The sequence below is a fragment of the Protopterus annectens genome, chromosome 12.part0 (genome assembly GCF_019279795.1).
Source record: "Protopterus annectens isolate FY-2018-M chromosome 12.part0, PAN1.0, whole genome shotgun sequence".
Lineage (NCBI taxonomy): Eukaryota > Metazoa > Chordata > Ceratodontiformes > Protopteridae > Protopterus > Protopterus annectens.
The window spans coordinates 1,063,429,359-1,063,450,794 of record NC_056746.1 but is presented as its reverse complement, the minus strand read 5'-3'; the positions used below and the strand labels follow the sequence as shown (position 1 = coordinate 1,063,450,794).

At 42.7% G+C, this 21,436-nt stretch overlaps 1 protein-coding gene and 1 non-coding gene across 2 annotated transcripts in view; both read right to left on the bottom strand.

Moving 5' to 3' along the window:
- The window catches only part of STK4 (serine/threonine kinase 4), a 1,752,947-nt gene that overhangs the window by 1,691,304 nt on the left and 40,207 nt on the right, over window positions 1-21,436 (bottom strand). The gene's annotated exons all lie outside the window — the stretch shown is intronic.
- On the bottom strand, window positions 15,476-15,564 carry TRNAI-UAU. Its single transcript is given in 2 exon segments — window positions 15,476-15,511; window positions 15,527-15,564. It is a non-coding gene; the product is annotated as a tRNA-Ile (tRNA).

Below are 21,436 nucleotides of genomic sequence, written 5' to 3'. Positions count from 1 at the left end.
CTCTTGGAAGGCTAAATTTTGGGTAAATGCCAATGTTTCCAAAAAGATAGAAGGCAAACACAAAAATAAGCATGTATGTACATATATACAAACAAATACACCATAAGAGACTCCCCCAGCTAGCTATTAGGAGGGTAAATACCCTAGGAGTACCACAGAGGGAAGGAGGGAGATCCTGACTGCAGATGCTATCCAGTTCGGACATCTACATTTATGGTAGGTACAAAACTGTACTATGTCCTTCATGGATGCATCTGCAGTCATAACAACTGGGTAGAATACCATAGCCAACTAGGGAGGAGGAAGAATAGATTATGGTGTGGATAGGATCCCTTGCAGTACAGCAGTGGCAAACCCTGCTCGGGATCTGGAATACAGAGGTAAATTATAATGCTTGGCAAATGTATGCACGGAGGTCCAAGTAGCCGCCTCAATAATGTCCTTGGTTGCCACTCCTCGTAAGAAGGCTGTGGTAGTGGCTGTTGCCCTTGTAGAATGAGGCCTTATGTTCTGTGGAATTGGTTTTCCATGAAAGGAGTAACAGAATCGTATGCAATTTCCTATCCATTTGGAGATTGTCTGTTTGGAAATCGCTTTTCCTTCCCTTCCTGTTGCATAGGCTACAAACAGCTGGTCAGTTTTTCTGTTACTTTTGTTCTGTCCAGGTAGTAGCGTAGCTGTCTATGTACATCCAAGGTATGCAGCATTCTTTCCCCTCTGTTTTGTGGGTTTGGGAAGAAGGTAGGTAGGTGGATTGCCTGGTTTAAAGACACTCTGGATACCACCTTAGGCATAAATGAAGGATTAGTCCTCATGGACACTCTATCTTGGTGGAAGATTAGGAAGGGTTGTACTGCCATTAGGTCCTGAAGTTCAGAAACCCTTCTTGCTGAGGTTATTGCCAGTAGGAAAGCAGTTTTCCACGATAGATGCTGCAGGTCTGCTGTTGCTGCTGGTTCAAAAGGTGCAGTGTCAACTTTTCCAGCACAAAGTTCAAATCCCAAGCTGGCAATGGTGGTTTCCTAGGAGGTTTTACATTCTTGATCCCTCTGAGGAACTGCCTGAGTAAAGGATGTGAAAAGACAGGTGGATCAAAGCTGTATTCTGCTGAAATAGCTGATGCATGTATCTTGATGGAGGAATAGGACAGGCCTGTATGTAGAAGCTCTGCCAAATACTCCAGAATGTTAGCAATGTCTATATTGGACACATCTTTTCCTCTTTCAGCACTCCAAATGACAAACCTTTTCCATTTTCCTGCATAGTTCCTTCTTGTTGAAGGTCTGCGGGCTTCAAGGATAATGTCTTTAACCCTTTGGGAAAGCTCTGGATTAGTTGCTGCTATGTGATGTTCCATGCAGTCAGTTGCAAAGTTTTTAGGTTTGGATGCATGATGCTGTAGTTGTTCTGGGTTAACATCAAAGGCATCAGGGTATTGGCCATATTTTGTCCCGAGACATGCTCCTCAGCAATGGGTACCAGTGTTGTCTTGGCCAGTTTGGAGCTATCAGGGTTATCCTTGGACGCTCCTCCTTGATTTTTAGTAATACCTTGTGTATCAAGGGAAGAGGTGGGAATGCATATGCTGTCAGACCTTTCCAGCTGAAGGAGAGCGAGTCCACTTTCCATGCAAGTGGGTGGAACGCCCTTGGGCAGAATTTTTGAGCTGGTGATTGAGAGGGAGAATAGATCTATCTGTGGCATTCCCCATTTCTTTGAGATGGCCTTGAAGATGTCCGGGTGTAGCATCCATTCGTGAGCATCCGAGGTGGTTCTGCTTAACATGTCTGCTAGAGTATTCTCCTTTCCTGGTACGAACATTGCCTGTAACTGGATGTTGTAGCTGAGCGCCAGGTTCCAAAGGTCCAAAGTCATTCTGCATAGGGGGTATGAATGAGTGCCTCCCTGTTTGTAGATGTACCACATGACTGTGGTGTTGTCTGTCCTTATCATCAAATGTCCTGCTTTGAGGAATGGTCTGAATTTTTGGATTGCCAGCTTTACTGCCAGCATTTCTTTTAGGTTGATGTGCAAATGGAGCTGGTCCTGTGTCCACAATCCTTGTATGCATTTATCCAGCATTTGAGCCCCCATCCTAGGTCTGAGGCGCCTGTTGTGATGGTTTGGCTTGCTTGATAGTTGTGAAAGGGTAGGCCTGGATTTGACTGGCATGCTTGAGCCCACCATAGGAACTCCTGTTTTAGGCATGGGATTAGAGGAATTTCTGCTTCTAGGCTGTGCCTGTGTTGGGACCATAAATTCTTTAGGTACCACTGTAGTTTTCTCATATGTAGTCTGGCATGTGGAACCAAGATTATGCAGGATGCCATGAAGCCCAAGGCCTGTAGAACTTTTCTTGCTGTTAGCTTGTTCTGTTTTGTTAGTGCCAAGAAGTAAAGAGGGAGTTCTTTTTGTTTTTCTGCAGTTAGGAATGCCATTTGTTTTACTGTGTCCAATTCCGCGCCCAAGAATGTCCTTGTTTGGGAAGGTATCAGCCTTGACTTTTGTAAATTGACTGTGTATCCCAGTGCTTGTAGCAAGTAAATGACCCTTTGTAAATCTGTTGTCAGCTTGCTTTTGTTGTCCCCCTGTAGCAGACAGTCGTCCAGGTATGGATAAATTTGGATTCCCTGTAGTCTGCAGTGAGCGATTACTGATGCCAGGCATTTTGTGAATACTCTGGGCGCAGTAGATAAGCCAAAGGGCAATGCTGAGAATTGATAGTGCTCTAATCCTGCAAGAAATCTGAGGTATCTTCTGCAAATTGGTCGTATGGGGACGTGCAGGTATGCCTCCTTGAGATCTAGAGTTACCAGCCAGCACTCCTTGCCCAGCATGGGAAGAAGTTGCTGGAGGGTCAGCATTTTGAATTTTGGGACAATGATGTATGTATTTAAGGTGGACAGGTCGAGAATAGGTCTCCAGCTTTTTTCCTTTCTTGGAACTAGGAATAGTCTGGAGTAGAATCCTTTGCCTTGTTCTGTTATTGGCACTTTTTCCACAGCTCTCATCTTTGTTAGTTGCATTATCTGCTGTAGAGCTTCTGTTTTTTGATTTGGAGGCAGGTTTGGCATTCCTCTTTTGACTGGTAAAGTGTGGAAGTGGAACCAGTATCCTTGGTCTATGGTTTGCAGAATCCACTTATCTTTTGTGATATAATGCCAGTTTTTCGAAAATAAGGTTAATTTTCCGCCTAATGGTGCTGCTATTTGTTCCCTGGTAGGCGGAGTTAGAATCAAGTCACTGTGCTGTTGTAGTGGCAGTGGCTGTGTCTGTGCCTCTGTTATTACCTTGCCACTGTCGTCCTCTGTAGGCACCCCACCTGGATTGATTTCTGCCTCTGGGACGTCTATTCCTGCCCCTTTGGGATCTTGTGGAGTCAGGAAAGGACCAATTTTTGGCAGGCCAGTTCCTGCTAAACCTTGGGGGTTGAACCTGCAAGAAATCTTTAACTGTTTGTACAGATTTTGCCTTTTCTTCCATTTTCTTCATTACCTGCTGGGCAGGTGTACCAAACAAACTGGCCTTATCCATAGGTGCATCTAATAACTTAGCTTTAACATGATCCGGTAAGACCTGTTCCTTCAGCCATGCATGTCTTCTTATCACTGTGCCAGTCATGGCTGATCTAAATGAAGCCTCCAGTGCATCATAGCCACATTTTAAGGAATGGTTACTAACCTGTTGTATGTTATTTACCATTTCTAATATATATTTCTTATCTATAGAGTCATCAGAGGATAGCTTTTTAGTTAACTGATCAAGCATAAACTCTTGGTATTGTATCATGTGAAACTGACAATTTAAAGCTCTAGCTGAGAGAGTAGCAGAGGTGTAAACCTTTTGCCCCATCTGTCTAAAGACCTGGCTTCCCTTTGAGAAGGAATAGGGTTTTGCTGTGGTCGAGGCTGCTGCCTTAGGCCCCTGGGATATGGTTTCGGGTCTGCAAGTGGGGCCTTGTATAAGTGGTGATGAGTGTCTGGAACCCTGTAAAATCTGTCTGGTTTGACAGGGGCTGGAGGTAAGGAATCTGGTGCAGTGCAGACATCATTAAATGCATCGCCCACAACAGAGAGGACAGGAGGTATAGCTAAAGGCCTGTGTTGTGGTAGGTGCAGAAAAGTCCTAAGTCTTTTCTGGAATCTGAGAAATCCTGTTCCTGCCATTGGAATTGTTCTCGCATGGCATGTAAGGTTTCCCCAAAGGAGAATTCTTCTGGTGGAGAAGCAGCTGGAATGGATTCTTCAGCATCTGAGTCTTCATAATTGGAGAAATGAGCCTCTGGCTGGTCTGTAATATCAGAGTCCTCCGCGGAATCATCAGAGGACACAGGCTCGGGGCTCTGCTCTAGGTCTCTTTCTGGGGCTGAGAGGCCCTGTCTGGGTGAGATTGAGATCCCCTAATTAAGGATATTAAATCCTCTGCCAGAGTAAGCATTTGTGAACTAGAAGTGGGCCTAGTGGAGGGGGGCTTAACAGGCACTGATTTAGTAGATTTGGCTGCTTTAGCCCTGGCAAAGGCCTTAATAGACATGGCTGCAGGAGGCCTAGCAGCACCACGTGCTGGGGTAGAGACATCCAAAGGGATGGTGTCTGATAAGTCACTAGTAACCACTGTAGGTAAGATTTCTGAGGCCGTTTCAAGTAAGGTAGCAGGAGCCTCAGTAGTAGTCATTGATTCAGCTGTGCTTTGATCAGTTTTCTCGGTTTCGGCCGAAACCGAGACACTTGCGTTTGCTTAACCATGGTTTCGGCCGAAACCGCGGACCGCGAGTGTCGGTCTTTTTCTTTGCGTTTAACAATCTGGGTAGTCGGAGGATCCGACGGCATAATGTACGCAAAATCTGAGCCGAAAAACTGTTCAGCAAACTCCGACCGACGCCTAAGCGTTCGTCGGTTGAATGAGGCACAGGCTGAACAGGCTGCTACCCCGTGGTCTGGGCCTAAACAAGGCAAACAGTAAGAGTGGAAATCTTTATGAGGTATTTGTTTCCCACAAGTTAAACAGTTATTGACTTTTTCTGACATCGGCTGAGGCAGGAAAGAGTCCCCAACGGGGTACTTAGCTTTTAGAAGTCTTCGAAGTAGTATTCGGAAGTAGTAATCTCTGGATCTGACCGACCGGCACTTGCGAACAGCTTCTGCTTCGGGCGCCACGCGGCAAGAAAGACTGAGGAAAATGGCGTCGGCTGATGCCTTTATACCCGAAGACCAACAGAGATGACGTCGGGTGAAGTGCGACATCAGCCGAAGCCGGACCCGGACTTTGGAATCCGGCCGACCGAAGGGCTGCCTGACGACAGGACAACCCAGTTGTTATGACTGCAGATGCATCCATGAAGGACATCAGGAAACTGGCATGAGGGGTACTGCTGAAGTACAGCTGCCAACAGATGACATACCACTGCCAGCATCTCTGTAGACTGCAACTTACCTGCTTGAGCCAAAATAAGACGGAATTCAGCATTAGGGATTTTTCTCTGGGAAGAAATCTACACGCCCAGTAAAGCTACTAGGAATACCTTCCTTCTCCCCAGTCAAAGGCTGCATTTGGAAATGTTCACGCTAAGTCCTAGGTGGGACAGTGTGGACTTTGTGGTGGCTACTGCCCCGTAATGCCTTACACTTAGGGTTTCAGTCTGATCCATGTGTACCTCCACAACATTATCCCTGTCACTACCACTCTGCTGCTGGTGTTCGGCAGTGTGCTTACCAACTATGAAAACTACTTTGGCAACCTCAGAAATTCTAGATGTCGTGAAGTATATCCCAGATTTCTTTTCAGGACTTCTCCTGGGTCCTGGAGTATGTTCATCTGGCCATTTCATGCCATGAATGCTCAGGTGGCTGAGATATGCATCTTCTTACCAAACCTCCTCCTCCTGAGGGGAATCTGAAGTAATGGTTTCTTAACTGTCTGCAGCATAAAAGCCATGGAAGAGACAGCACCACAAGAATATTTAAATCCTCTCTTCTTTTGTGGGTCTAAATCTGATCAGTCAGGTAGGATGTCCTATTCATTCTGTGGCATGGAATACCCAACAAAGAAACTTGCATCACACAGCATAGTCCTCTGCAACATATTCCTCTGCAGATTTCCTACAGTCAAACAGCAAGTGTGGCAGCAGAAGGCTTGTGACACCAGAGGAGGAGGGCATAGATCCTGCTGGAGAACAGAATAACTCAGTGGTGCCTGTAAGGGGAACCTACTGAACAGTTCCTTAGAGAATCACCCATCACAATCATAGATGTAGTGCTTCTTTCTGGAACACAAGAGGAGCTGTCATCACCCAAATAGTGGAAATGTCTTTGCACAGGCATCTGGAAACAAGCTTCAGCCCAGATATCAACAAAAAATCCCAAGAACCATAAAAACAAGTGAGGCTGTGGCTACAGAAAAGGATCCACTTTCTTCCTCCCAGGGGATAAACTCAATGGTTGGGTCAAGACGGGAATGAGGTTGATGGTCTGGTCAACATGGATGAAGAGTTTTCTCTAGATGTGCCTTTGGCTATAGTGGAACAAGGATGTTCAATTTTACATTCGGCAGAAACAGGCCTCTGCTAAGCTAGCAGGGTCATCTCAGTCTCTCATTCCTACCCTACAGTCTCTGAAACCTACAAGGCAGAATTCATAAAGATTACCTGAGGTAAGAACCACAGGAACTCTTCCACTGGTCTTCACAAGAAGCACACACCAACATAACAGAATTCAAGAAGTCTAGCTGTTATAACCCACCCTTGCAACGTAACATCAGCATGCATGAGTCATTATGTGAAAAAAAGAAGTTATGTACTCACCATAATGTTACATCTGTGTTGTCGGCCTTCGTTCATTCTTGACAGTTGGGATACAGTTCCGATCCCCTGAACCAGTTTGGCCTTTATACAGCTCGTGCCAGCCAAAAAATCCTTGAGCCAAATCTCTACCCACAATGCCCTTCTCTGTATTATCGCAGACCGAGTTTGCAGACTATAGCAAGAAGATGGTGATAGAAATTGTGAGAAGAAGCCATGGCCAAGGTAAAAACCCTAATGAAAGCCCAGAACAAGGGTATAATCCTCCAAGAACTCTAATGGAGGGGGAAAGTGGGTGGGATGTCAAGAACGAATGAAGATAGACAACACAGATGGAACTTTATGGGACATAACTTCTTTATCTGATGTTGTCAATCTTCGTTAATTCTTGACAGTTGGGCCAGAGTCGCCAGCTACTTTATTCCCTGGGTGGCCTTATGGAAGGATATTACTGAGAACCATAGAGCCTAAACATGCTCATCCCCTGGAGACCATATCTAATTTGTAATGAGCGATAAGAGTATGAGGCATAGCCCAAGTTGTGGCTGCACATAGTTCATCTAGCAGAAGCTTTGGAATGTAAAACAGCGGCTGCAGTAATGGATCTGGTTGAATGTGCTCTTACAGGAACAGATAATATTTGTTTATTATGTTCATAAATGAAAGTAACACAATCTCTTAACCATTTGGACAGAGTCACTTTAGATACAGATTTTCCTATCTTTGGTCCTGAAAAAGAAAAACAATAGGTCTGATGCACTGCGATCTTTAGTCCTGTCAAGATAAAACCTCAGTTGTCTATGAATGTCTAATAAATGTAAATATTTGCCTTTGTTAGAGAAATTGGGCAAGAAAACTGGTAACTGAAGGGATTGATTAACGTCCGACTCAGACATCACCTTTGGAAGAAATGAAGGGCTAGTCCTCAATGACAACCTGTCTTTATGAAAAATTATGTATGGTGGTTTCGCATAAAGTGCCTGAAATTCGGAGACTCTCCTGGCGGAAGTGATGGACATTATAAAAAGAGTTTTCCAAGAAAGAAATCTGAGATGGCAAGTGGCACCTAGTTCAAATGGAGGTAGTAAGTATTGCAAAATGAAGGTAAGATCCCACGTAGGTAACAGAGCATTGAACGGAGGCTTGATACGTAAAACTCGTTTGAGAAACACTTTGCATAGACTACGAGAAATTATAAAAGATGGTCATCATTATCTACTGTGAAAATTAGAGATGGCTGCTAAATGAAGTCTAATGGTGGAGGCTAGGAATTCCAAAACTTTTTCAACTGGAGCCCAGAATGGGTCTAAATTGTTTTCAAAGGCCCAAAAAGAAAATCTTCTCCATTTACTGAAATAAAGTTTCCCGGTGGAAGGTCTATGGGAAGCCAGAAGAATTTTTAAGACAGGGGAAGTAATATTATTCTGCCTGGCGACTAACGGAATTGGAGGAACCAAGTTATGAACTTGAGGGACTGAAGATCGGGATGTAGCAGCCCTTGCAGGTGGGAAAGCAGGTCCAAAAGTGTGTTCAAAATCCATGGTTTGTGAACCAAGCGAGGCCAGAGAAAGGGGAACCAAACTTGCCTGTGACAGAGAGGGGCAATGAGGATCACCTTGGCTCACAACCTTTGAGCTTTCTTCAGGAAGATGGGAATGAGGGGAAAGGAGAAGGGGGGGCATAAAGGAGACCCAAGGGCCAATCGAGAAGGACAGCATCCCTCAGGGACAATCCCTGTGGAGGGATTAGGGAAAGTATGTGCTAAACTTGCTGTTCATTGGGGAGGCAAATAGGTCGCAACAAGGCTCACCCCAGCTGCAAAATATTTAATTTGCCACTTTGGGATTTACAAACAACTCATGAGGCAGCAGAATGTGTCTGCTCAACTTGTCTGCTATCACACTGGAGCTCCCCAGGATGTGCATTGCCACAAGAAAACGGCTGGAGGATATCACCCATTGCCAAACTCAGAGAGCTTCCTGGCAGAGGTGGTAGGACTTGGTTCCACCCCCACTTTGTTGATGTACCAGACTACTGACATGTCTGACTGGATCACAACTGCTCCCAGAGGAACAGCATCTTGAAAGGCTTGCAAAGATAGGAGCACTGCTCATTTCCAGGACATTGATGTGCAAGTTGGCCTCTTGAGGAGATCAAGTGTCTTGGTCTCCTCAAGAAGAGACCAAGTGTCTTGGACTGTCTTTCTCAGATAATGTCCCCCTAACCCCATTTGGGAGGCATCTGTGGTCACTATGGCCTTGGGCTGAGGGGGAACAAATGGACGGCTCATTAGGATTTCTTCCGACTATATCCACCAATCAGAAATCTGTTTTTGCAATGGTCCTTTATCAGGGTCCGTTGATTCACTGGATGTGAAAGAATGGACCATTGTGAGGCTAAGAGCCATTGAAGTACCCTTATGTGAAACCTTGCCAGTGGGACCAGAGTGATAGCTACTGCCATGGATCCTAGGGCTTGAAGAATTAGAAGAGTAGGCACCTTGTTTTTTGGTAAAACGGACTGAACGTGCGACCTTATCTTTTGGAGTCTGTGAAAGGATAGAGAAGCTATGCATGAAACTGAGTTGAGTCAGGCTCCTATGTACTCTAGGTCTTGAGTAGGGAATAGCTGAGACTTTTCATAGTAGACTGTAATCACCAGGATACTGAAAAGGCGTATGATGAAATCTATGGATTAAATCAGTAGATGTCTAATCAGGGTGGTGAGGAGCCAGTTGCCTAGATAATTAAACACCCAGAATATGTATAACCTCACGTGAGCCATGACAGCCACCATTCATTCACTCTGGGGGCTGTGGTGAGACTAAAGGGCAGCGCTATGAACTGGTTATGACTGGCCACCAGCCAAAAGTGGAGAAACCTTCTCAAGCTCTTGTCCATAGAAAGGAAGAACAGAGTGAACCATGACCATCTGGAATTTTGTCTGCTGAACAAAGTTGTTCAAAAGGCTGAGGTCCAATATCGGCCTCCAGCACCCCGTCTTTTTGGCACCAAAAAGAACCTTTGAGTAAAAGCGGATACTATCTGGTCTGGTGGGACATCTTAGATGACTTTTTTTGTAGCAGCTTTTGGATTTCTTTGGCAGCTTGATCCCTCTGATGGGGGGGGGGGGGCGTCAGGGATTTTTCTTAGAGAATGTGGAAGTACGAAAGGGATGTGAGCCTCTGGTAATGATTTCTGCACCTAAGTATCGGAGGTTATTTGTCATTAGGCTAATAAGTGCAGTGAGTCTTCACCGACTGCTTCCAGAGGTAAGCAATCAGGCCGCCCTTCAGGAGCACTGGTAGGGCTGTCCAGAGGAGGAGTCTCTGGACCCCTGGTTTCACGGGCCGCCTTGCCACAGGGTCAGTGTATTCCATCTGAGCACCACCCCCCTGCCCTGAGAGGAGGCACCACCACGTGTGTCCTGGAATGTCCCCTGTGACTTTTTGAACCACATTTTTCCAGTCCTGACTCCGGGAAAAGGATTGTTGAGGAGTAGAAAAACGAATGCCCACAGCAAACAGGGTCTTACCATCCTTTTCACACCTGGCTAATGTGTCCTTTACTTTGGGGCCAAACAAGGATGATCCATCAAATGGAGCTCTGACAAAGGAAGACGTTAAGGGCTCCACAAAAATCACACAAGCGCATCCAGGTGTGATGCCTAATGGCAACACCGGAACCTGCTGCCCTGGTCGTACCTTCGGCTGCATGTATGGTAAGCCACATGGACGAGTTCGATATAGACACCAGGGTGGCTAGCTGTGAGGCACCTTTATCTTATACCTCATTAGACACAACTCCAGCTAGAGTTTCTGATAATTCCCTGGTCATGTCTCTCTGGAGTCTAGTAAAGTGTGCCAGAAAGTTCAAAATCCTAAGGGAGAAGGTCGATGAAGCATAGACATGCTTTCCAAACCTGTCCACTGTCCTAGGCTCCCTGTTAGGTGGATGTAAAGAAGGACTCTCATCACCAAGTTCCCTTTTAGTGGCAGCCACCACTATTAAGGCATCTACTGTCAAACCATCAGCCCAATACTGGTGGTCCTCCAGTGGTGATGGTATCTTGTCAGGTCTCTGGGGAATAGGGTCTGTGGCGTCAGAAGCCTTCCAAGTCTGCTGCATGATTAACATGATGAGATTGTCAGCAGGTGGGGACACTCAGGAAGTAAATTGTCAGGCACTGAAGGCTTGCAAGTACATGGCTTCCCCAGAGGATGGGTCCAAAGGCTTGCAAGTACATGGTTTCCTCAGAGGATGCGTCTTGGGACTTCCAGTTACCCCCTCTGTTTTAGAATTTCCAGGATGTCTCCACAGGAGACACCTTCAGGGGGGTGACCAGGGGTAACCCTCCCCTTCATCGAAGTCCGTGTTCTCAATGACATATTCTTCAGGGGAATCGAGGTGCTTCCTCTTGCATGATTTCTTACGGGGCAGTTCCTCAGCGGGGATCTCAGCACAGGACTCCTAAGAAGAGGGGCCAAGTTCCTGGGCAACTTGAAGCCCCGGTGCTCACTGTGCTGTCGTAGGGATTTGTGACAACTCTGGCTTAGAGGAAATGGAAATGTGATGCTCCAAACAGGAAGAATCAGCTGACGCCCTGCAAAGGTTAAGACTCTCTCCATGACCTGGAAGGCAGTGCCTCCCGAAGAGGAGTGGGAGCCCAGAACTGAGAAAGACCACCTTGGAACAGAGGTCATACTCTGCTCTGAGAGCCCACACCCTGAAACCAGAGCTGGGGAAGGACTCACAACCAATGAAGTTCCAGGAGCCGAGGCTGGCACTGTACAAAAAACAGGTGCCTGACAGAGACTGACAGAGAGGTCACAGCCGCGCGAGTCTGTCAGCTCCACAGCAGGAACCAAAAAAGTCAGGGCAACTTCTGGTGCTGTGGTGGAAATACCAAACGGCACTAAAACAGCTGGGACCAGGGAGATCAAAGTGCTGGGCTCCAAAACTCTGGTAAAAGTCAGACAAGAAACAGTAAGAGTCCTGGGAGAGGAGGTCCCAAGTCCAGGTAGGAAAGGGGCATGAAAAGGGGCAGGAATTTCTCTGGCCACCAACGGTTGGTCCACCAACCTCACGACATCCAATTTAGAGAGACTCCTGGAGGAAAGAACTGAAAAGACCAAGGGAGACTATGTTCTAGAAAGGAGCTAGGCAGCTGGCCCATGAAAGGGTCTATAGAGGGAGAATATCTTGCCCTGGGTGGGTCTTGGTCTAATTCCGGTACTGAGGGGAATGAGCAGAGACTGCTGAGGTGCAGAGGGGGTGAAACATGATGCTGTGGCGAGGGCGAGGTAGGCACAGAGACGGAAACTAAAGAAGCTGGAACAGACTCCAGTGCCAACGGCACCATGGAAGTGAACGATACTGAGAGAAGAACAACTTGAAGTTTTGGAACCTTGGCAGTCAGTTCTGAAATGGTCGGAACCGAAGCCTTATTGTTGAGGGCCACCGGCACCAATGGGGATGCCGGTACCGACAGACTTCACTTTTTAGGCATATCATTGGAAGCAGAGTTGGCCTTGGACAAGGCTTCACTAAATGGGAATTTGAGTAACCCCTTTAGTATGAGCTTGTTCTAATGCTCAACTAAAGTCCTCTGACTGAAGCTATTGCATAAGACACAGTAAATTTCTAAGTGAGGAGCTCCTAAACAACAGACACAGAAAAGATACTAGTCGGAAATGGGCATCTTTCTTCCACAGTCCTGGCATTGTTTGAATCCAGATGTGCCTTTAGGTGGTTCTTCCGCCATGCTGAAAAAGCAAGAACACTACCACAAAATCACTCACACAACAGAAGGAAAAAACAGGAAATCTACCAGCACTGGTAAAAAGATTACTGGAAAGGTAAAAGATAAGTTAAAGTCAAAAGAACTAACAATGGTAGAAAAGACTACCAGGGTGGTATACAGAGGAAAGGAATACAAACAATGGTATTGAAGAGAAAGCACCTACAGGTTAAGGAGGAGGAGGGGGGAACGAAGGACAACGTACAGGGTAGAGCTACTCGCACAACACTCACAAATCACGAAAAAATATGTATGACTAAGAATATAAGAAAAATGAAGACCCTTAGCTGAGAGCAAAGGCCGACATGTCTTGCTGACAGAGCAGCAAATGAGATTGGAGGTAATAGAGAGAGGGGCACTGTGGGTAGAGACTTGGCTCGAGAGTTTTTTGGCTGGCATGAGCTGTAGAAAGGCCGAGCTGGTTCTGAGGATTGGAACTGCATCCCAACTGTCAAGAATTAATGAAGACTGACATCAGATCAGATGACAGAAAATTTTGCAGTACAAAACATAAGGACATCTTGCTGAATTTGCCTTCAGTTCAACATGTGTCCCTTTTTGATAATCTACAAATAGATACATCAGACTGAAGAAACCAGACAAAACTGGAGGACTGGTGATTATGAATTCATTAGATTACAGTACAGCAAAAATGCTCTGCATGCTGAATGACAACAGTTTTTACTCCAATGTATCCAAGAATGAAATGGGTAAAGTTTGTCAATACTAATTTCATTCTTAAAAATTTACTGTTACAACAAATAATCGTGCATTATCCACACCAGTTTTTACATGTTGTTTAAGCCAGTTGTGCCTGCAATATTTGAGATTCTTAAGATCCATACCACTCTGAAAGATCCACCGCTACGGCTCATAGTCTTTGTGAGTGGTTCCATTTCCAAACTACTTGATATTTTTCTTGATCATAAACTTATGAATATTTTGGGCAAACTACCTCATACAGTAAAGGACTCATGACATTTTTTGGCATCCCTTTTCAAGATGGGAAACTAACAATTTGTTAGCAACAGCTGACATAGGCTCATAGGAGGTTACTAAGCTAATGACCCTGGGGCCCTTACAAGCCTAGCCAAGAGTTTATACCCAAAACAGAACCTCAGTCTGCATCTGTCAACCCTGTCATAAGGACAAAGGTGGAGCTCCCTGGGACAAATGTGTGGTTTCCCATCCACTCATCAAGGTTGCGCTTGAAGAGGGTCAGCGAGGTACTCTGTTCGACATGTATGGGAAATCTATTCCAGAGACGGGGCAGCCTCTGGGAGACAAACATGTCTCTCCATCAGGTTTTGTTGAAGTCGCATATCAGATTTAGGCCTATTGAGCGGGTAATGCGCAATGAGTTAACTCTTATGGATATGGAGCATCTCTAGTAGGGCAGGGTCCAATATTGCCTTGTAGGCGGGACACAGATCACCTCTAAGCAATCTGTATGATACCAAGTAAAGTGATAGTGACTTGAGCCTGTCCACACAGGACAGGTGTTGGAGGCCATGGATTCTCTTTGTGAGGTAAATCTGTGGCCTTTCTAGTTGGTGCATATGTTTGGAGAGGTACATACCAAAAACGGGGCATTATACTCCATTATAGGTCTAATGAGGGAGGAGTACAGAGAGGTAATAACCTCCCTTTTTCTGGATGCAAACCCTTTACATATGAGATGAACCAGGTAAAAGGCTTTTCTGACCACTGCTGCCACATGATGGTCAAATCTGAGATTGTTGTCAACCAGAGTACCCTGGTCTCTCACCATGGGTTGTGTGCTTAGGGAGTTGCCATTGATGTGGTAATCAGTAGGGAGCCATGTTTTTGCCGAATGGTATGATAATACATTTTGCGTTTAACTTAAGGCCATGACTTTAGCACCAGTTATCTGTAGCTGTGAGACCCTCTTGCAGTATGTTAACATCATTTGGGGAGTCAATGACAGCACCCAACTTAGTCATCCACAAACTTGGTCAGCTACAGGCTCTTTTGTCTTTGCCTGGACCTCTGAGAAGAAGATGCAAAACAGTAGGGGTCCCAGGACAGGTCTCTGGGGAACACCACTAGTGACAGGTCTGCTGTTGCAGGTGGTGGTGCTTATTTTGACCTTGTGGGTCCTCTCTGTGAGCCAGTTGGCCACCCATCTAAGTTTGTACAGTTATTCCTCACCATGCAGGGATGGAATGGTCAACGTGTTCTGTGCTTAAACATACAGCATTAAATACAACAGCTGTCAGGCTTAAAGAAAGTTTTATGGACATAACATTGAAGAATAACTTAATCTTTTTCGAAGGTGAATATTTTTGGAAACACACTAGTGTGGCAATGGGTGCAGCAGCAGCACTCATTTATACCAACGTAGTGCTTACACACTGGGAAAAGGAATGCATTAACTGTTCATTTAAAGCCATAATCATATTGTATCTCAGATATCAAGATAATATTTTCATTTTATGGTAAGGCACTACCACTGAATTGGAATGTTTTTATTATTTATTTATTAATTTATTTAGAATACTTGGAACATACTACAAACTTTCTTAGGTTCTCCTAGCTTTCTTTGCCAAACAATATTCACTACTTGCATGTGCTGATCTCAAAAGACAATGGGCCCCGACTCCAAAAGACTTGCGCTCAATACAAGTGACCACTCACACTGAGAGCAGGTCTTTTGGACTCTGGTCCATGTAGCATGGCTATTTCATAGGGTCATAGATTAGTACTAGGCTAACTCACCATGTAGGCTATTAAAAGCCTAGCCAATTACCCCATGTCAGAATCAAACCTTGCACCTTGTGTCTATAAGGTTAACACTTTAACCATTATGCCAACCTCCCACCCCACCTGACAGAAGTAAGCATGCTACTTAAAACTACCTGCTCTAGGTGAGGCTCGAACTCACAACCTTGGCATTGCTTAGTACTACTTTATAAGTACCATGCGCTAACCAATTGTGCCACTGGAGCTAGCCTTGCACAAAAGTAAGTCACTTACACTGAAAGTAGGTCTTTTGGAATCAGGGCAGACTTGCACTCACACCAACTCTTTTGGAATCTGGTCCAATTTGTCCCACTGTTTTCAGACTTCCTTGCATTGCAAGTCAAACTTTTCTAACATTTACCTCCACTACACCAGCTGCCATCCTTTTCACCAGAAGCACAGTCTTGTCAAAGTACAAATAAGACTGACCAGGACTAGTTCCTCAAAAAGTGTACTTTTAAAAGAAATATCTGTTCATGTGACATGTCTATCACACAGTAAAAGTTAAACTTGTTAATGATATGGCAACTGACCTTATTAGTGGTAGAAGTCTAGTTTACAAACCCACCCTGAAAGACTTGGTGTTTACTATAAAGAAACACTGCTGTGTTGAAGTTAGCACCTCTGACTCTTTCATTTCATCTTTTTCAGTGGATGCAGGATACATCTTTAAAGGTGTAAGATCCAACAGGGGAAAAGCTATGCTCTTGAAGCTTATGCAAACCATAGGTGTTGAATCAAAAGCTGTTTTTAGAAGAGCACGTAATATTAAGACTATAACAGAGTTCATTAGATATTTCTATCACTCACAATGGAAAAAATCTCCAAATGTGGGATGTGCTGACAATGTAGGTATATTTAGACACAATAAATATCTCAGTTAAAAATTATCAGAGGACAGTCCCTTGCACTGACAGATGCAACTGCAACACCAGAGAGTACTAGTATATACAGCACAATGTCTTTCCTGCAATGCATACTATGTTGGGAAAATAGAGAGTTCACTTAAATGAAGGATTTATGAGCATGTTGCAGGTATTACGAAGTGAAAGGTGAACAGTACACTAAGCATTCTTTCATTTGCCTAAACTACAAGAAATGTGTGGTTTCCGTTATTAGCAAAATTAATAACTCAAAGGGGAGAGCCCAGGAAACGCAAACTTGAATGAGAAGAACTCTTGCGGCAATTTAAATTTAAACACTGCAAAGTTTCCAGGAATCAATGACAATGTTTCCATATAACCAGTTTTGAAACTGAACTCTAAGTAAAATTAAATATAGACAGATGTATGTGTATACTATGGTAAACGCACAATAGCATTAAAGTGTTTTATCACTTTAAGATTTTGTGCATACCTATTTAACTTGTTGATTTTAACTGGCTAATGCTGATCACATGACAACCTTAATTTTTAAAGCAAGATTGAGAATGCTTTTAAAAATTTTGATAAAGTCCATTTCTTGCTCTAGGATGAAAATGCTCAACTGTTTCTGGAATAAAACACACTTTCTTGTTAAGACAAATAGAGGAGTTCCTTTGGATTTTAGACATTTCTTTTGTCGTTCAGTATCTTGGCTATAGATCTTTTTGTATTCAGAGTCAGCCCTGACATGCTGCTTTTCTGGAAGACATTCACCAATGCTTTGGGCTGTCTTGTCAGCCATGCTACAGGATACTTGGGCAGTTTGGGGAACAGGCGTATGCTACTTAGCCATGTGCTCGCTCTCTCTCATTGAACTGCATCTGGGAAGGAATCTACATGCAAACAATTCATAGAATCGCTCAGCCATGTAGAGCAGCACAGCTGTTCCTTGCTCGTAGTGATAGCCAAAATACAGTGCTCATTCATCAAGGTAGAGTTAAGTACTGGGAAGTTTAATGTAAGGTAGCGTTAAGAGGTATGTGCAAGAGTATATGCATGGGGATTAGTGAGCATCTGCCTGGCAGGTAACTGGGGGTAAATAGTGAAGGGTTACACTGGGTGGAGGGGTGTGCATGTATGAATGGTTAAAGTGTGTGAATGAATGCTATTAAGCATGGAGGATGCTATTTTGTGTGTGTGCATGTTTGTGTGGGTGGGTTGCAGTGGTTGTTATACTTCCACATACCCCTAGACTAACAAGCCAAGCCTACAAGTAGGTGGGGGTGATATTAAACATCAGGGATAATGTTCTTCTTCCTTAATGACACAAGCAGTACAGGGATCCAGGAGAGGAGTTGGGGTAGCACTAGACACCAGGTGTACTTAATATATCGTGCCTTACAGGCACAAATGTGAAATATATTGTGCAGGGGAACCACGCTGAGGATATTAACCCTCTGTGCCACCACCAATAGACAGACATATATATATATATATATATATATATATATATACACATATACATATATACATACACATATACATATATATATATATATATATATATATATATATATATATATATATATATACACATATATATATATATATATATATATATATATATATATATATATACACATATATATATACATACATATATATATATATATATATATATATATATATATATATATATATATATATATATATATATATACACACACATACACACATACACATATACATACACATATACATATACATATACATACATATACATATATATATATATATATATATATATATATACATATATACACACACATACTCCACAACCATTCCAGCACTCAAAAAGTAATGAAATCCTCAACCAGCAGAAATTTTCGACTGTTTATTGGCAAACCTGCCCACAAAATACACAGACCGGTGGCCGGTTTCGCTCGCAGCGTCTTCAGTGTGCAAAATATCCTTGCAAGGACCCGGATTTTATACGCAAGTTGCTCATGCCTACGTATATTTAAAGAGGCAGCAACTATTCATGACCTAATGTTATTATTCCTTATGGACAACAAATACTGTGCTTGAATATAAGATAAAAAATAATGATAATAATAAACTACCCTATCACATAAACCTTTATTTAGTGTAGATAAAAACTAATGCAACTATAATCCATACTCATGTTAGTGGTGAACCTTTACCAATGCTCAACCCCTGACCCTATATATAATGAAAAGCTATAAACATATTACCTCAATTTAAGTAAATAAATGGCCATAAAGACCAATAAATTCCCACTGATTAACTATTAAAGGGTTACCAATGGTCATTTAAACTGGGCTTAAATAAAGCCCCTAAGTTTACTATCCACCTTCTTTCTTTTTGTGTCAGGATAATGTGTTTCTTATGATCACTAATATTTGGTATGGCCACCATGTCTAATCCTATAAAAATAAAATGTGCAGATGCATGTATTAACTTGTGCTTGTATAAGGCGCGTCTAGTACGTTGACATTTAATATCACTTATATGTAGGGCAATTCTTTGTTTAAATGAACAAGAGGTTTGCCCCACATAAAAAGTACCACATTGACACAACGCCATATATACTAGCCATGTGCTATTACAAGTAGTAAGATAACGAATATCAAATACTCTTTTCGTTTTTACTGAGGTAAAAGACTTGGTTTTGGCCATCACTTTACAATGTTTACACATACCACAAAAAGTACTCCCCACAGTGACTGTGCTTGTAACTCTATTTGCTTCACCTTTCTTAAATGTAGAAAAATATTGCCCCAGATTTTTTCCTCTTCTGTATCCAAAATGGCATTCTCTATCTACAAACCTGGTAAAAAACACATCAGATTTTAAAATGTGCCAATGTTGAGCCAATATATTTTTAATATGGAATGTATTACTACCATATGTTGTTATAAATCTAATATATTGGCTTGTATCCCTAGGTTCTCTGTCCATTAATAACATGGTTCTATCCATTGGTGTTACTTCTGTATAAGCCTGTTGTATTTGTCTATTACTATATCCCCTTTTCTGAAATCTATGTTTGAGATCCTCTGCCTGTTTTTCATACTTGCTGTCTGAAGAGCAGATTTTTTTAGCTCTTTGAAATTGAGACTTGGGTATGTTTTGGATAGTGTGTGTGTGTGTGTGTGGGGGGGTGACAACTGCTGGCACAAAGAAATCCATTCTTGGAAAACTGTTTTCTGTACAAATCAGTATATACAGAACCATCATCAGCTTTACCAACTGTAACATCCAAGAATTGAACCTCATGGGTATGTATACCACCTGAAAAAATTATACCATATTTATTGGAATTAAGATATTCCACAAATAACTGCCAGTCTTGTTCAACTCCCCCCAACACTATCCAACAATCATCCAGATATCTCCTCAACATTACCAATTGGTCTTTGAAACAATCTGGCATCGTATATATATATATTGTACTTCTAAATAACCCATAAAGAGGTCAGCATATGTCGGAGCAAATGTAGCCCCCATAGCTGTACCCTTTACCTGTATATACCAAGCATTGTTAAATGTAAAAGTATTATGTTCCAAGACCAACTGGAGAACGTGGATCAAAAATTCCTGTTCTTGTATAGAAAACAGACCTGACTGAGACATCCAATAGTGTACCGCCTCAATGCCACCTGAATGTGGTATTGATGTGTACAATGACTGTACATCCAAAGTACCCAAATATTGTTTTTCTGTGACCTCTATGTCATCAATCAATGCCAAAAATTGTTGTGTATCTCGTATACGTGCTGTAACATATACCAACAACTTTTTCAACTTATACTCTAGATATTCAGAAAGGGGTTCTGTCAAAGATCTCCTGCCTGCCACTATTGGACGACCGGGTGGATTAACACTTTTGTGAACTTTAGGGACCATGTAAAAATATTGTGTGGTAGGATGTTCCACTTGTAACTGTCTTAATGTTTGCAGACTAATGATATGTTGTTGATAAGCTACTTCTAAATAAGCATCAATCTGCTGTTTATGTACCTTAATTGGGTCTTCTGCTAGGCTTGCATAAAATTCACTATTAGACAACTGCCTATTTGCCTCATGTAAATAATGCTCACGTTCCCAAATCACCACTGCACCTCCTTTATCTGCCCCAACTATAACTATATCAGAATTGTTGACTAAAGCAGTTAGGGTCTGTTTCTCTTGTGAGTTTAAATTTTGAAATCCAGTAATAAAAATATCAGATTGTTTCAGATGTAAATCCTTTAAAATAACCTGTTCAAATGTCTTAATGGTACTGTGGTATGGTGGCATAAATTGGGATTTCTTAAATTTAAAGCCTATAGGTTCCCCCATATTACTAGATGAATCATTGTGTGCATAGAAGTATTTTAAATTCAATTGTCTGCAAAAACTTTTGACATCATTAACTACGTCATAATGTGAAACAAAAAACGAAGGTATAAATCCAAGACCTTTATTTAACACACTGAATTCACTGGAGGAAAACTCATATCTGGTTAGATTAATGACCAAATTGTTAATATCATTGAAAGGCTCAATATCATGTCCATCTAAGTCTGTTGCAACAACATATGGTCTTGGAATCTCTGTTGCACCACCTCGTCCACGTCCACGATGTTTCCTCCCTGCCCTTCTAAAGGGGTTTTATATCTTTTATTAGCTGGTGATGATGCATCAGGTAAATCTCCCATTTCTGGTTCGGTATCTGTGTTGGACATACTAGATGAATATTCAGAGCCACTCATTGTTATATCTCTTTCTTAATATGGATTTAACCCTTTTTCTTTTGGGCCTAGGGACCTGTTTGTCATCAGTAAATCTCACACCCTTCTTCTGTTTTTTCCAAGTATACATAGTTGCTTGTTGAAAATCTACTACATCTCTGTGGTATTTCTGCATCTTCCTTTTAGCTAGCTCTTGGTTATATTTCTCAATATCAGCTAAATATTTAGCATGTAAATTGTTATAGTCCAAAGTGTTGATAAATTTCTGTGTATTATCAAAACACTGTTCAAGTTTGACTAATAAATCAGGCAGTTGGTTTTCATAGTATTCAACTAATAATTGTATGAACATACTCGAAGCTGTTGCTTGTATAGTTCTCCATTTTTTCATAAAACCAACATCGTTGTTCCCCAAGCCTGGTTCGACAAACACGCAAGCCCCTAGGTATTATCTTAGC